Raw genomic sequence first — 11,812 nt, forward strand, 5'->3', positions numbered from 1 at the left:
CAAAATTTCAAACCAATAATTAATTTAAATAAAAAAAGTTTAGAGGTTACCAAAGGGAATTTCCCCAGCAATTTAATTTTTTTTTTTTTGCAAACCTCTACAGCATTTCTTTTCCGGCAGTTCTCCTTTTGATCATCCCAGATTTTTTTTCCTCGATTCCTGATAAAAAAATAAATAAATAAATAAAAATTAGTAAGGGAGAAAAAGAAGATAAGAAAAGTAACAATAATAGAAATTTTTTTTTAAAGAATTTTTTTTTTAATTTTTAAATATTTTTTTTAATAGAAAAATAACTATGCTAGCAATCTCCGGCAACGGCGCCAAAAATTGGTCGGTTCTTTCAATTTTGAAAATAAACCACGCAATAGCACGTATCTTGTAGGATAGTGATTACGGGTGTCGGTCCACAGGGATTGGAGACAAGTTATTTTTCTTTTAAAAATAAATCAAGAAGAAGAATTTGCTAATTCGAATAAACTAAATTAAACTATGAGTGCGAATTAGAATTTATCAGAGTAAATGGATCTAGGGTTTGGAATCCACCACATAGCATTGTATCAGGGTCTGTGTTCTTTAATATTTTTTTTTATCTTTTGGAGAGGCATGCAATATTGGCTACAAGCCTTTTAAAATAAAAATATAAAGAGTTTTAGGAAGATCCATCTTCGGTATAGCATGAAGTGTCTACCTAAGTATGCTAATCTAGGGTGCAGCACACCTCATCTTCCTAGGCATGGATCATCTTAGACTACTTTAGCAAACATGAATAATAAATAGCATGCTCAAGGTTTAAACATCATAAAAGAAATATTTCATTGAAGATAAGAATTTAAACAAGCTCCAAAATAATAATAAAAGTAAGAACTACAATGCCCTGATACATTGCTAGGGCTTCATCCAGCCCTAGATTGGACGTTTAGCCGAGCATGGCTTCCGGACGACCTCCCGTCTTCAAATGAAAGCCTTCACCTCCCATTATTCCCAACATATCACAAAATATTCTCTTTCCCCCCTTTTTCTCTCTTTTTTTATTTCTTTTTCTCTCTTTTCTCTCGGCTGGTGGCTTCTTTTCTTCACCGAAATAGGGGTCTCCCCTCTCTTTTTTTTCTTCTCAACCGAGCTCCTCTTATAGACCGCTGAAGACCCAGCGATGGATTCAGGGCGTGGTCTGAGGTCTTCGATCTCGCGGAGGCTTGATTCCTGTTGCACGCGAGGGCGTGATGCTGGGAGAATGGCTGGATCTCGGGTGAAGGGCGTCAATCCGTGATTTGGGGGTTTTGAATCCGGAGAAGATGCGGACGGTGATGGCGAAAAACAGGATGCTGGTCGCGATTGGGAGCTGAAATCTGGGACGCCTCGGCTGTGTTCGAAATGGAAGGATGGCCGGAGATTCGCTGCAGCCTTGAATCGTGCCATGAACGCGTTGAAGATGTTTCGGACAAACGCCTGATTTGCTGGCTGCAGGAACGACGGGAGGCTGATGGCGGAGGAGCTGGATCTCGGCTGCTGGGAGGTGGAACGGGCTGCATCACGGGCGGATGGCACGCGGCTGATGCGGCTGGCACGGGCGGCGGATCTGCTCGCGGGATCGACGGGAGGAAGGTGGACGGCCCTGATGCAAGGAGGGAGGAAGAAGATGAACAGTGGGATTAGTTTTATTATTATTATTATTTTGTAACACTGTTCATATGAACAGTGTTTTCACGGGACACTGTTCATATGAGCAGTGTTACCTCGGAATACTGTTCACCTGAACAGTGATTCCAGTAATTTTTGGGAAAAATTATTTTTCTTGCTTTATTTTGACGTGAAAATGGGCATATATGAATTTAAAACAAGGATCTCCTCTATTTTGCTTAGTTTGGAAACGTGATGCGGAGACGGGAGTTTCTGAACCGTTGGATTGCTTGGATAGTGGTCGCGGGAAAGGAATAGGATTGGTTTGGGAATTAGCTTTGGATTTGAGGTAGGTTATGATCTTTAATTTGCTTGAACTTGGTCTCGAGCCCAATGTTATTTAAATTCAATTCTTGCTAAACTGCTTCAGACCGGACTCGACAAAACTAAAAACAGGACCGTGACTTAATAAAATTAATCAAACATTTTCCTCATACAAAAATAATTAATTATAGCTTTCAATCTAATTAGGACCAAAACCCATTTAATTATAACCTTAGCTTGATTACAACTCCATCAGTTTACCAAACCGGGTTAACACAATCTCCTACTTATATGTTTTCATGAAAGATTATAACCAGGAGAGAGACAAGTTTAGAGTCTGTTTTGAGAAAAGAATTATTTACCTCTTACCATATTTTAAATTCATTTCAATGTTTATTTAATTTTATGGTAAAATATATATTTATCAGTTTAAAAATATTGATAAGTGCTATGGAAAGATAACTAAATTATAGATTATTAAGCACTTATCAATGGCAAACAGCTTGGAGCCGCGTGTGCTAGGAATGGGATGAGTGGACTTAAAGCTTACCTCTGGAAAAATCCTGTCCCTGCACGACGTCCAACATGTTCCAGTTGTTAGGAGAAACCTCATTAGTGGTTCTTTGCTTGTCCAGCAAGGCTATCGTCTTATTTTTGAGTCCAATAAAGTTGTAATTTCTCATGGTTTAATGTTTATTGTAAAAGGATTTCTAAATGAAAGATTGTTTAAGTTGAATGTAATGGCTCTTTCAATGAATGAAAATTCTTTGATTACAAATATAGAACCTCCTTCTATTTGGCATGGTAGATTAGGTTATGTAAATTAAAATTCAATTAAGCAACTTATGAACCTAAATCTAATACCAAAAAGTGATCTTAAGAACCATAAGAAATGTTAAATTTGTGTAGAAGCCAAACTCTCTAGGAAGCCTTTTAAATCTGTTAATAGGGATTCAAATCTATTAGAGTTGATCTATAGTGATGTTTGTGACTCAAGTAGAACTTCTAGGAAAGGTAATAGATACTTTGTGACCCGTATAGATGATCTATCCAATTTCTGTTACATCTACCTAATTAAAACTAAGGATGAGGTTGTTGCCCAAGATGACAACCCAAGAGGGGGGTTGAATTGGGTTTTCTAAAAATTGTGTTTCCTAATTTTTTACTTTAAATTGAATGTAGCGGAATGATAAGATGTTACTTACTTAAGCTCTAGGTAATTATAAGTAATGCAGTGACAAACTAAGCTAGAGCAATTATACTATGACTTTAGGACGCAATTGATCCTAAATTAACTTATAGTTGTATGATCAATTTAATCTATGTAAATTGTAAGAATAGAGTGAAAGCTAAGCAAGTTCTAAACAATCTCTTATACGCAATTAGAAAATAAAGCTAGAGATATTACACAGTCAAGTATGTATGTAAGGCATGAAACGCAAGAAATAAGGCATCACAAACACAAAGATATATAGTGGTTCGGTGCACCCCAGCACCTACATCCACTCCCCAAGACCTCTTGGGAATTTCACTATAATCCCTCAGATTATAGTCGGTTGTTTTACAAGCTCACAACCCAACTTGTTGTTTTGCGAGATCACAACGAACTCGGTCGGTTTTCACAGGCTCACCGACTAGAACCAACCGATTGTTTTCACGGGCTCACAATCCAACCCAGTTGGTTTTCCCAAAGGCTCACCAACCACAACCTTACAACGATTGTTTTCCGGGTTCACAATCAACCCAGTTGGTTTTTCCAAAGTCTCACCAACCACAACTTTACAATGATTGTTTTCCGAGTTCACAATCAACCCAGTTGGTTTTCCCAAAGGCTCACCAACCACAACCTTACAATGTTGGTTTTTCCCTTTGGCTCACCAACAAACCTTAACCCCTTGATTCAATCCCTTGATTGAATCAAGTTACAAGATATTAGAGCAAGAATTTAAATCAAATACAAGCTTCTCAAATAAGCAAATATAGCAAATATAAACAAGTAAAGTAAAGGGAAGAAGCCCTCAAACAAATTTGTAGATGAAGGAACTCGGCTTCTTCTTTACTTGACCCTCTTCTGATTTTGCACGAAGTAGAGGATCACCGAGGCAGCACACGGATGGAGAGGAAGCTTTGGGATTCACTTGGATGCTCTTCTTCTCTCTATTTTGCTTTGAATGGCCCTTTTGTGCTTTTGGGAGATTTCCCTTGTAATCTCTTTGAAATCTCTTCCCTAAATGTTCTCTCCCACTTCCATACCCTCTTCCCTAGCTCTCCTCTTGATTTTATGGCTTTAGAGGGAGTGGAAACAAAAATCTAGCCGTTAGAGACAAAAATAGAGCCGTTGGAATCAAGAAAAAACTAGCCGTTATGCCTCCCAGCATGCTGGAGTCGACTCGGCTGAAGTTGGAGTCGACTCGGCTGAAACAGGAGTCACTTGTGAATAGTAGTCTATCGGCACTGTAGCTGGGAGTCGGCTCCGCACTGTAGCACTGAAGTTGGAGTCGACTCGAGATCACTGTAGCGCTGAAAGTCAACTTTCTGTTTTTTTGTTTGTTCTCAGTCGGAGTCGACTCGTAGAGTATCGGAGTCGACTCGAGCACTGTTTCTTGAAACTCTAGAGTGCCAGAGTCGACTCTAAACTTTCCGGAGTCGACTCGAGGACTATTCTTTTGAATCTTTCTTTGAATTTGCTCCTTCAACTTGAATCCTTTGAACTTGAAACTTGGGCCAATGAAGTGAAGCTTTCTTCCAACTTTTTTTGAGAGAATTTGAGGCCTTCTTATATTTTTCAACTTGCTATGTTCCTTGCAAAATAAATTATCTTTCTTCTTGCAACACAAACATTAGTAATTATACTTCAAGGTTTTGTGATCATCAAAATCAATCTTTAGCTCAATCTTTGGGTCATCAGTCTCCCCCTTTTTGATGATGACAAAACTTGGAGTATGTGCAATATAAAATATATTGTGTTCTAGAACTAATGCATAGCTAAGTTGCATGAAGTAGAAAACATATATATTTAAATTATACTTCATGATAATGCTTTAGATTTAATCAGCTTAACACAATCAACATATTTCAATTTAAGCTGATTTGTATTCAATTCAAAACATAAAGCATTATGAGCATATAATCAGATATTTCTCCCCCTTTTTGACAACATCAAAAGGGTTGTAATATAATGAAACATTAAGCACAAAGATAAGAATACTCAAATATGTCTTTTTTTTTTTTGTACTCTGATTTGAATGTCAAATTATTGCAAGAATATGAATCATATAACTCAAGGCAATAATGTTAGAAAAAGATTAATGAGTATAGATCAGAGCCAATTATAATGAGAACACATCGAATGTGGTTCCAAAGATAGTTTTCAAATCAAGTGTAGGTGGAAACTTTCTTAAGTTAATTCAAGAAGTACCACAAATAATATTCAAGGAAAGCACGAATGGAAATCTGACCTCTCTTCAATAATAAGTATGAAAGCTTGTTCATTTAAGATCTTTTGCCCAATATATTAAGTATGATTGCAAAGTTCTTTTATGGTGTAAAAATATTGTGGCATAAATACCAAAATATGAATTCATGCAATTTATGATATATCTTAGAATATACATAAAGTTTAAAGCTTTGAAGGTTCTTTTAAAGCTCTTTTAAAGACTTTATTCTTTTATTCCTTAAAAAATAAGCACAATTTGATACATAAAAATATGAATTGGCACAAAATTGAAGTTCTAAAGAGCAAGCCAATTAGGACTCATTAGTGAATTCCAAAATAGATTTTCTGAGAGATACTCAAAAAAATTCAACACATTATGCTCCCCCTTTTTCATTAAGTTAGAGGCTCTTAAGATCAACTGTTTGACTTGCAATTTGGTTCATGATTTATGCATAAGATATATTAACCAAATAACAAGCCTCAAGGTGTATCATAAAGATTTTCAGATTTAAATTTCAGATGATACATGTTGCTGGTGGTCCAAACCGAGAACGATTGGCACAGCGGTGTGAACGGGATTCCGTCTGAGTTGCCTTGGTTGGTGTTGATTGCGCTCCACCTTCCACCGGGAAACCTGCAAGCAAGCCTCGCACCACCACTGGGGTAGTGGGGGCCCTCCGACGATCAAGTCAGAGGAGATTGGAGGAGAAGAAGAGATAATAGTAGCAAGTAGGAGAATGCTCTGGAAGTTCTTGCTTACCCCCCCTTCTCCCCCCAGCCGCATATATACCAGGCTGGGGGGTCTTTCAGGAGGGTTCGTCATCGTGGGGCACGATGGAGCTGCCACTGACACGGCCGTTACAGAGCGTTGTGGGGCAGCGCTGGGTACGGCCGTGACAGGGCATAGTGGAGCTCCGCCTTGTACGGCTGTTACAGGGGATCGTGGAGCAGCGCCAGATACAACCATTGCAGGGAGTAGTGGAGCAGGAGGCTGCGGCGTGCCTCTGGGGAATAGCCTGTCGTTGTCGAGAGATGTCCGACTCGGGGTCGGGCTGCGGAGACGAAGATGTCCGACTCGGGGTCGGATTGCTGGATCAAGGGGCTGCCGACTCGGGGTCGGGCTGCGGAGACGAAGATGTCCGACTCAGGGTCGGATTGCTGGATCAAGGGGCAGCTGACTCGGGGTCGGGCTGCGGAGCCGAAGATGTCCGACTCGGGGTCGGATTGCTGGATCAAGGGGCTGCCGTAGTCTTCCTGGGCGCGCGTGCCGGTCACGTGGGGCATGGTGGCTAAGTTCCCCCGTAACAGTAGCCCCCCACTTCCGAGCCTGGAACCAGAAGGGGAACGGGTGAAGGGAGTGATGCTTCGTGATTGCCGCCATCCCTCGGAGAGGCGCGCGCGCTTCGAGCTCCCCGCCTTCTTTATGGCGTATAGCGGTTGTTGCTGACCTGGCAGTCTGAGGATTTCGGCGGACATCCCTCCTTAATGGCGTCGATTCGCCTTTGGGGCGCGAGCGACCCTTCGGCAGCCAGGCGTCCTCACCGTGGCGTCCCCCACCTTTCCGCCTATTTAACCGGGGGCCCTCCTCCGTCCGTCTTTCTCTTTACAGACATCTCCGAGTTTCTCCTTTGCGCTGCCGTCATTGCCGTCGGACTGTTCGCTTGCTCCTCCTTTGACGCTCTCGGAGCCGTTCTTCCTTTTCTTCCGGTGAGTTGCCCCATTCTTCAATTTAAGGCTCTCCATACTTTCTCCTTTTGTATTAGGGTACTCCAGTCGTTCCGGTCCTTTCCCCCTTCTTGACCCCGTCCTGACCGTAGATTCACTGGCCATTAGGGATGGGCGAAGTGAGAGCAGACCGCATTAAGTCGGAGCTGGTCGCTGAAGACCTAGATAGGTTCGTGGCTCGATACCACCTTCCCGAGGCCTGCAATGTTACGCTCCCGGGGCCTGAGGAGAGGATGTCCCATCCTCCTCCAGGGAAGGTCGCCATCAATGAGGGCATTCTTCAGGCCGGGTTTCGCTTTCCCCCCTCGGACTTAGTTGTGCAGGTGCTTCGGGGTTTAAGAGTGGCGCCGACGCAACTGGTGCCGAACTCATGGCGCGCCCTGACGGCCTTCCAGGTTCTCTGCCGCATGCACGAGGTTTCCGCTACCCTGAATGTCTTTTGGGAATGCTACGGCCTGAGCGGCCACCCCAGGACAAAGGGTGGTGGTGCTTTGCGGCGCGGCGAGGGTGCGGCCTCGTCAAGGAGGCTCCTTCCTCCATTCACGGCTGGAAGGAGCGTTTCTTTTTTATTGACGTAGATCCCTCTTGGGGAATCAGGGCAACCTGGGAGACGCCGATGAAGTCCCCGATTGGCCTATCGAGGTTGTCAAGGGAGGAATCCGATGGCGTCGCCGTCTTGAAGGGGTTGGTTGCCGAGGGCCGGCTCCCCCCGGTGGCTTGCCTTATTTCCGAGGATACCTTGGTGAACGTTGGTCTGAGCTCGGTCTCCGCTGACCGTGAGCCCGCCACCATTTCTTTTTTAGCTCTTTTCTCCTCTTTCGTCTCGTTCTTTCCTTCAGTTTCTCAACCTCCGACCACCTCGTCCTTTTTGCAGAGATCGACGACGTCATGCGGTCGGACAAGGCAACGGCTGTTGGTAGGACGTCCCTACTGGAAGCAGTCCGGAGGAAGAAACGAGCTCCTCCGAGCGGGGCCCCACCGGCGAAGAAGTCCCGCCGGCAGGCGACTCCGACGCCGACAGACGGGTCCGGACCCACCGATCAGGGGGATGCCGCGGGCGCGGACCAGGAGTTGACGCTGTATCAGCCCTCCGATGCCGAGACTACCGTTTCTCCGGAGGCATCACCCGGGCGCGCCCGAGATGGACGGGTCGGACGTGATCGGTCCCCAGCCCAGCCTTCGACTCGGTCGGCTCCGGATGATACGAAGAGGGACGCGCCGAGGCCCCGGCCGAGCGGGAACCTGTCAATTCCAGGGGCGGTCCCCGCCCCGAGCATGGTCAGCATGACTCTTCCCCAAGCGATGGGTAAGGGTAAGGCTGCAGAACCACCGTCCGACTCCGGGGAGAAGTCGGGGTCGGCCTTCACTTTCGCCGGCGCCCGAAACCTCATCGAGACGGTACTGCTGGAGAAGGACCGCAGGCAGGTCCGGAAGATGAGGGTCCCCTGACGTTGGGGCTGCCAGCTGCGTCTGTCTCATGTCGGTGAGTGTTCTTTTAGTCGCTTTCATCATTTATAGGCTCTGTTGATCCCCGCCTGACGCCCTCGTTTTTCCTATCTCTTAGCTCGCCCAGTACATGATCCGCCTGGAGGAGTGCTACGAGGAACAGGCGAGGCTTCTGGCGAGGGCTGAGAGCCAACTGAAGGCAGTAGAGGAGGGAGGTCAGGCTGCGGCGGGGAGGACGACCAGGGACCTCGAGATGAGGCTCCGGGTGGCCGAAGAGCGGGCACTCGGCTTCGTCACCCTCGAGAAGCAACTGTTGGAGGCTCAGGAACAACTCAAGGTTGCCTCGGGTCTCGAGGGCGAGATCAAGAAGGCGGAGGAGCGGGCCGAGAAGCAGTCCCGGAAGGCTGCCGACTACCGAAAGAGGTGGGAGAAGGCCCAGCGGTCAGCCGACAACGCCCGCAACCGAACCCGGTCTCTTGAAGCCAAGCTGGGCGAATTGGAGTCGGCCTTGGAGAAGTCCCGCGCGAGCAACCAGGAGCTTCATTCGCGCCTGGAGGAGGCTGAGGCTGCTCGCATTGCTGCCGAGGCGAAGCACAAGGAGGCTCAGGCTGATCTGCTGAGGGTCTCCTCCGAGGCGGACGACCGGATTGTGGCGAAGGTCTTGGAGGCGAAGGCTCTGATTATGGAGCGGGCAGAGGCGGCGCTGGCCGAGAAGAGTGCGGAGATCGGGCGTCAGGCGGTACAGGCTTATCGTCAGTCCGCCGAGTTCACCCGTGATATGTCGGAGGCGGTACAGGCCTATCGTCAGTCTGACGAGTTCGTCCGTGACATGTCGGACGCGGGGTCCGACTCCTTTGTCTTAGGCTTCGAGGAAGGCCTGGCAAGGGTGTCGGCTAAGTACCCCGAAATTGACCTGAGTGGGATCTCCCTTCTCGACTCCCCTCCGGCGCCATTGCCTGCTGCTTCTCCAACCGTCTCCCTACCCCCTGCGGACGTGCCCGGCGTTCCCGACCCGGGGGTTCCTCCAAGCTGACCTTCTGTATTTTTGTTCTTTTCTTTGTGTGTTGGCGTTTTGCCAAGTTGTATGGGTCTCGGCCCTGAAACAATGAAAGTTAATGCAAATAGAGTTTCTTCATTTCACTTTCGTCCTTCTTCTTTTTAACTCTTGGTAGCGTCTCGCTGACTCCCGACTCTTGAAATTCTTCTGGCGCTAGGCCAAGTATCTGAGGGTTAGGCCTCAGGAAATTCTTCCGGCGCTAAGCCAGGCATCCGAGGGTTAGGCCTCAGGAACTTCTTCCGGCGCTAAGCCAGGCATCCGAGGGTTAGGCCTCAGGAACTTTTTCCGGCGCTAAGCCAGGCGTCCGAGGGTTAGGCCTCAGGAACTTCTTCCGGCGCTAAGCCAGGCATCCGAGGGTTAGGCCTCAGGAACTTCTTCCGGCGCTAAGCCAGGCATCCGAGGGTTAGGCCTCAGGAACTTCTTCCGGCGCTAAGCCAGGCATCCGAGGGTTAGGCCTCAGGAACTTCTTCCGGCGCTAAGCCAGGCATCCGAGGGTTAGGCCTCAGGAACTTTTTCCGGCGCTAAGCCAGGCGTCCGAGGGTTAGGCCTCAGGAACTTCTTCCGGCGCTAAGCCAGGCATCCGAGGGTTAGGCCTCAGGAAATTCCGCTCGTTGGTCGGCCAAGGCTGGCGCAAGCCGAGGCGACCGGTCGGGGCTTCAGGCTAGTTTGCTCCCGGGATGATCATCGGGTTAGCCTGGCATCCGAGGGCCGAGCCTCGGGAGATTCCGCTCGTTGGTCGGCCAAGGCTGGCGCAAGCCGAGGCGACCGGTCGGGGCTTCAGGCTAGTCTGCTCCCGGGATGACCATCGGGTTAGCCTGGCATCCGAGGGCCGAGCCTCGAGAGATTCCGCTCGTTGGTCGGCCAAGGCTGGCGCAAGCCGAGGCGACCGGTCGGGGCTTCAGGCTAGTCTGCTCCCGGGATGAACATCGGGTTAGCCTGGCATCCGAGGGCCGAGCCTCGGGAGATTCCGCTCGTTGGTCGGCCAAGGCTGGCGCAAGCCGAGGCGACCGGTCGGGCTTCAGGCTAGTCTGCTCCCGGGATGACCATCGGGTTAGCCTGGCATCCGAGGGCCGAGCCTCGGAAGATTCCGCTCGTTGGTCGGCCAAGGCTGGCGCAAGCCGAGGCGACCGGTTGGGGCTTCAGGCTAGTCTGCTCCCGGGATGATCATCGGGTTAGCCTGGCATCCGAAGGCCGAGCCTCGGAAAATTCCGCTCGTTGGTCGGCCAAGGCTGGCGCAAGCCGAGGCGACCGGTCGGGGCTTCAGGCTAGTCTGCTCCCGGGATGACCATCGGGTTAGCCTGGCATCCGAGGGCCGAGCCTCGGGAGATTCCGTTCGTTGGTCGGCCAAGGCTGGCGCAAGCCGAGGCGACCGGTCGGGGCTTCAGGCTAGTCTGCTCCCGGGATGATCATCGGGTTAGCCTGGCATCCGAGGGCCGAGCCTCGGGAAATTCCGCTCGTTGGTCGGCCAAGGCTGGCGTAAGCCGAGGCGACCGGTCGGGGGCTTCAGGCTAGTCTGCTCCCGGGATGACCATCGGGTTAGCCTGGCATCTGAGGGCCGAGCCTCGGGAGATTCCGCTCGTTGGTCGGCCAAGGCTGGCGCAAGCCGAGGCGACCGGTCGGGGCTTCAGACTAGTCTGCTCCCGGGATGATCATCGGGTTAGCCTGGCATCCGAGGGCCGAGCCTCGGGAGATTCCGCTCGTTGGTCGGCCAAGGCTGGCGGCAAGCCGAGGCGACCCGGTTGGGGCTTCAGGCTAGTCTGCTCCCGGGATGATCCATCGGGTTAGCCTGGCATCCGAAGGCCGAGCCTCGGAAATTCCGCTCGTTGGTCGCCAAGGCTGGCGGCAAGGCCGAGGCGGACCGGTCGGGGCTTCAGGCTAGTCTGCTCCCGGGATGACCATCGGGTTAGCCTGGCATCCGAGGGCCGAGCCTCGGGAGAATTCCGTTCGTTGGTCGGCCAAGCGTTGCGCAAGCCGAGGCGACCGGTCGGGGCTTCAGGGCTAGTCTGCTCCCGGGATGATCATCGGGTTAGCCTGGCATCCGAGGGCCGAGGCCTCGGGAAATTCCGCTCGGTTGGTCGGCCAAGGCTGGGCGGAAGGCCGAGGCGACCGGTCGGGGGCTTCAGGCTAGTCTGCTCCCGGGATGATCATCGGTTAGCCTGCATCCGAGGCCGAGCTCGGGAAATTCGCTCGTTGGTCGGCCAAGGCTG

The sequence above is a fragment of the Phoenix dactylifera genome, unplaced genomic scaffold, assembly GCF_009389715.1.
Source record: "Phoenix dactylifera cultivar Barhee BC4 unplaced genomic scaffold, palm_55x_up_171113_PBpolish2nd_filt_p 002426F, whole genome shotgun sequence".
Taxonomy (NCBI): Eukaryota; Viridiplantae; Streptophyta; class Magnoliopsida; order Arecales; family Arecaceae; genus Phoenix; species Phoenix dactylifera.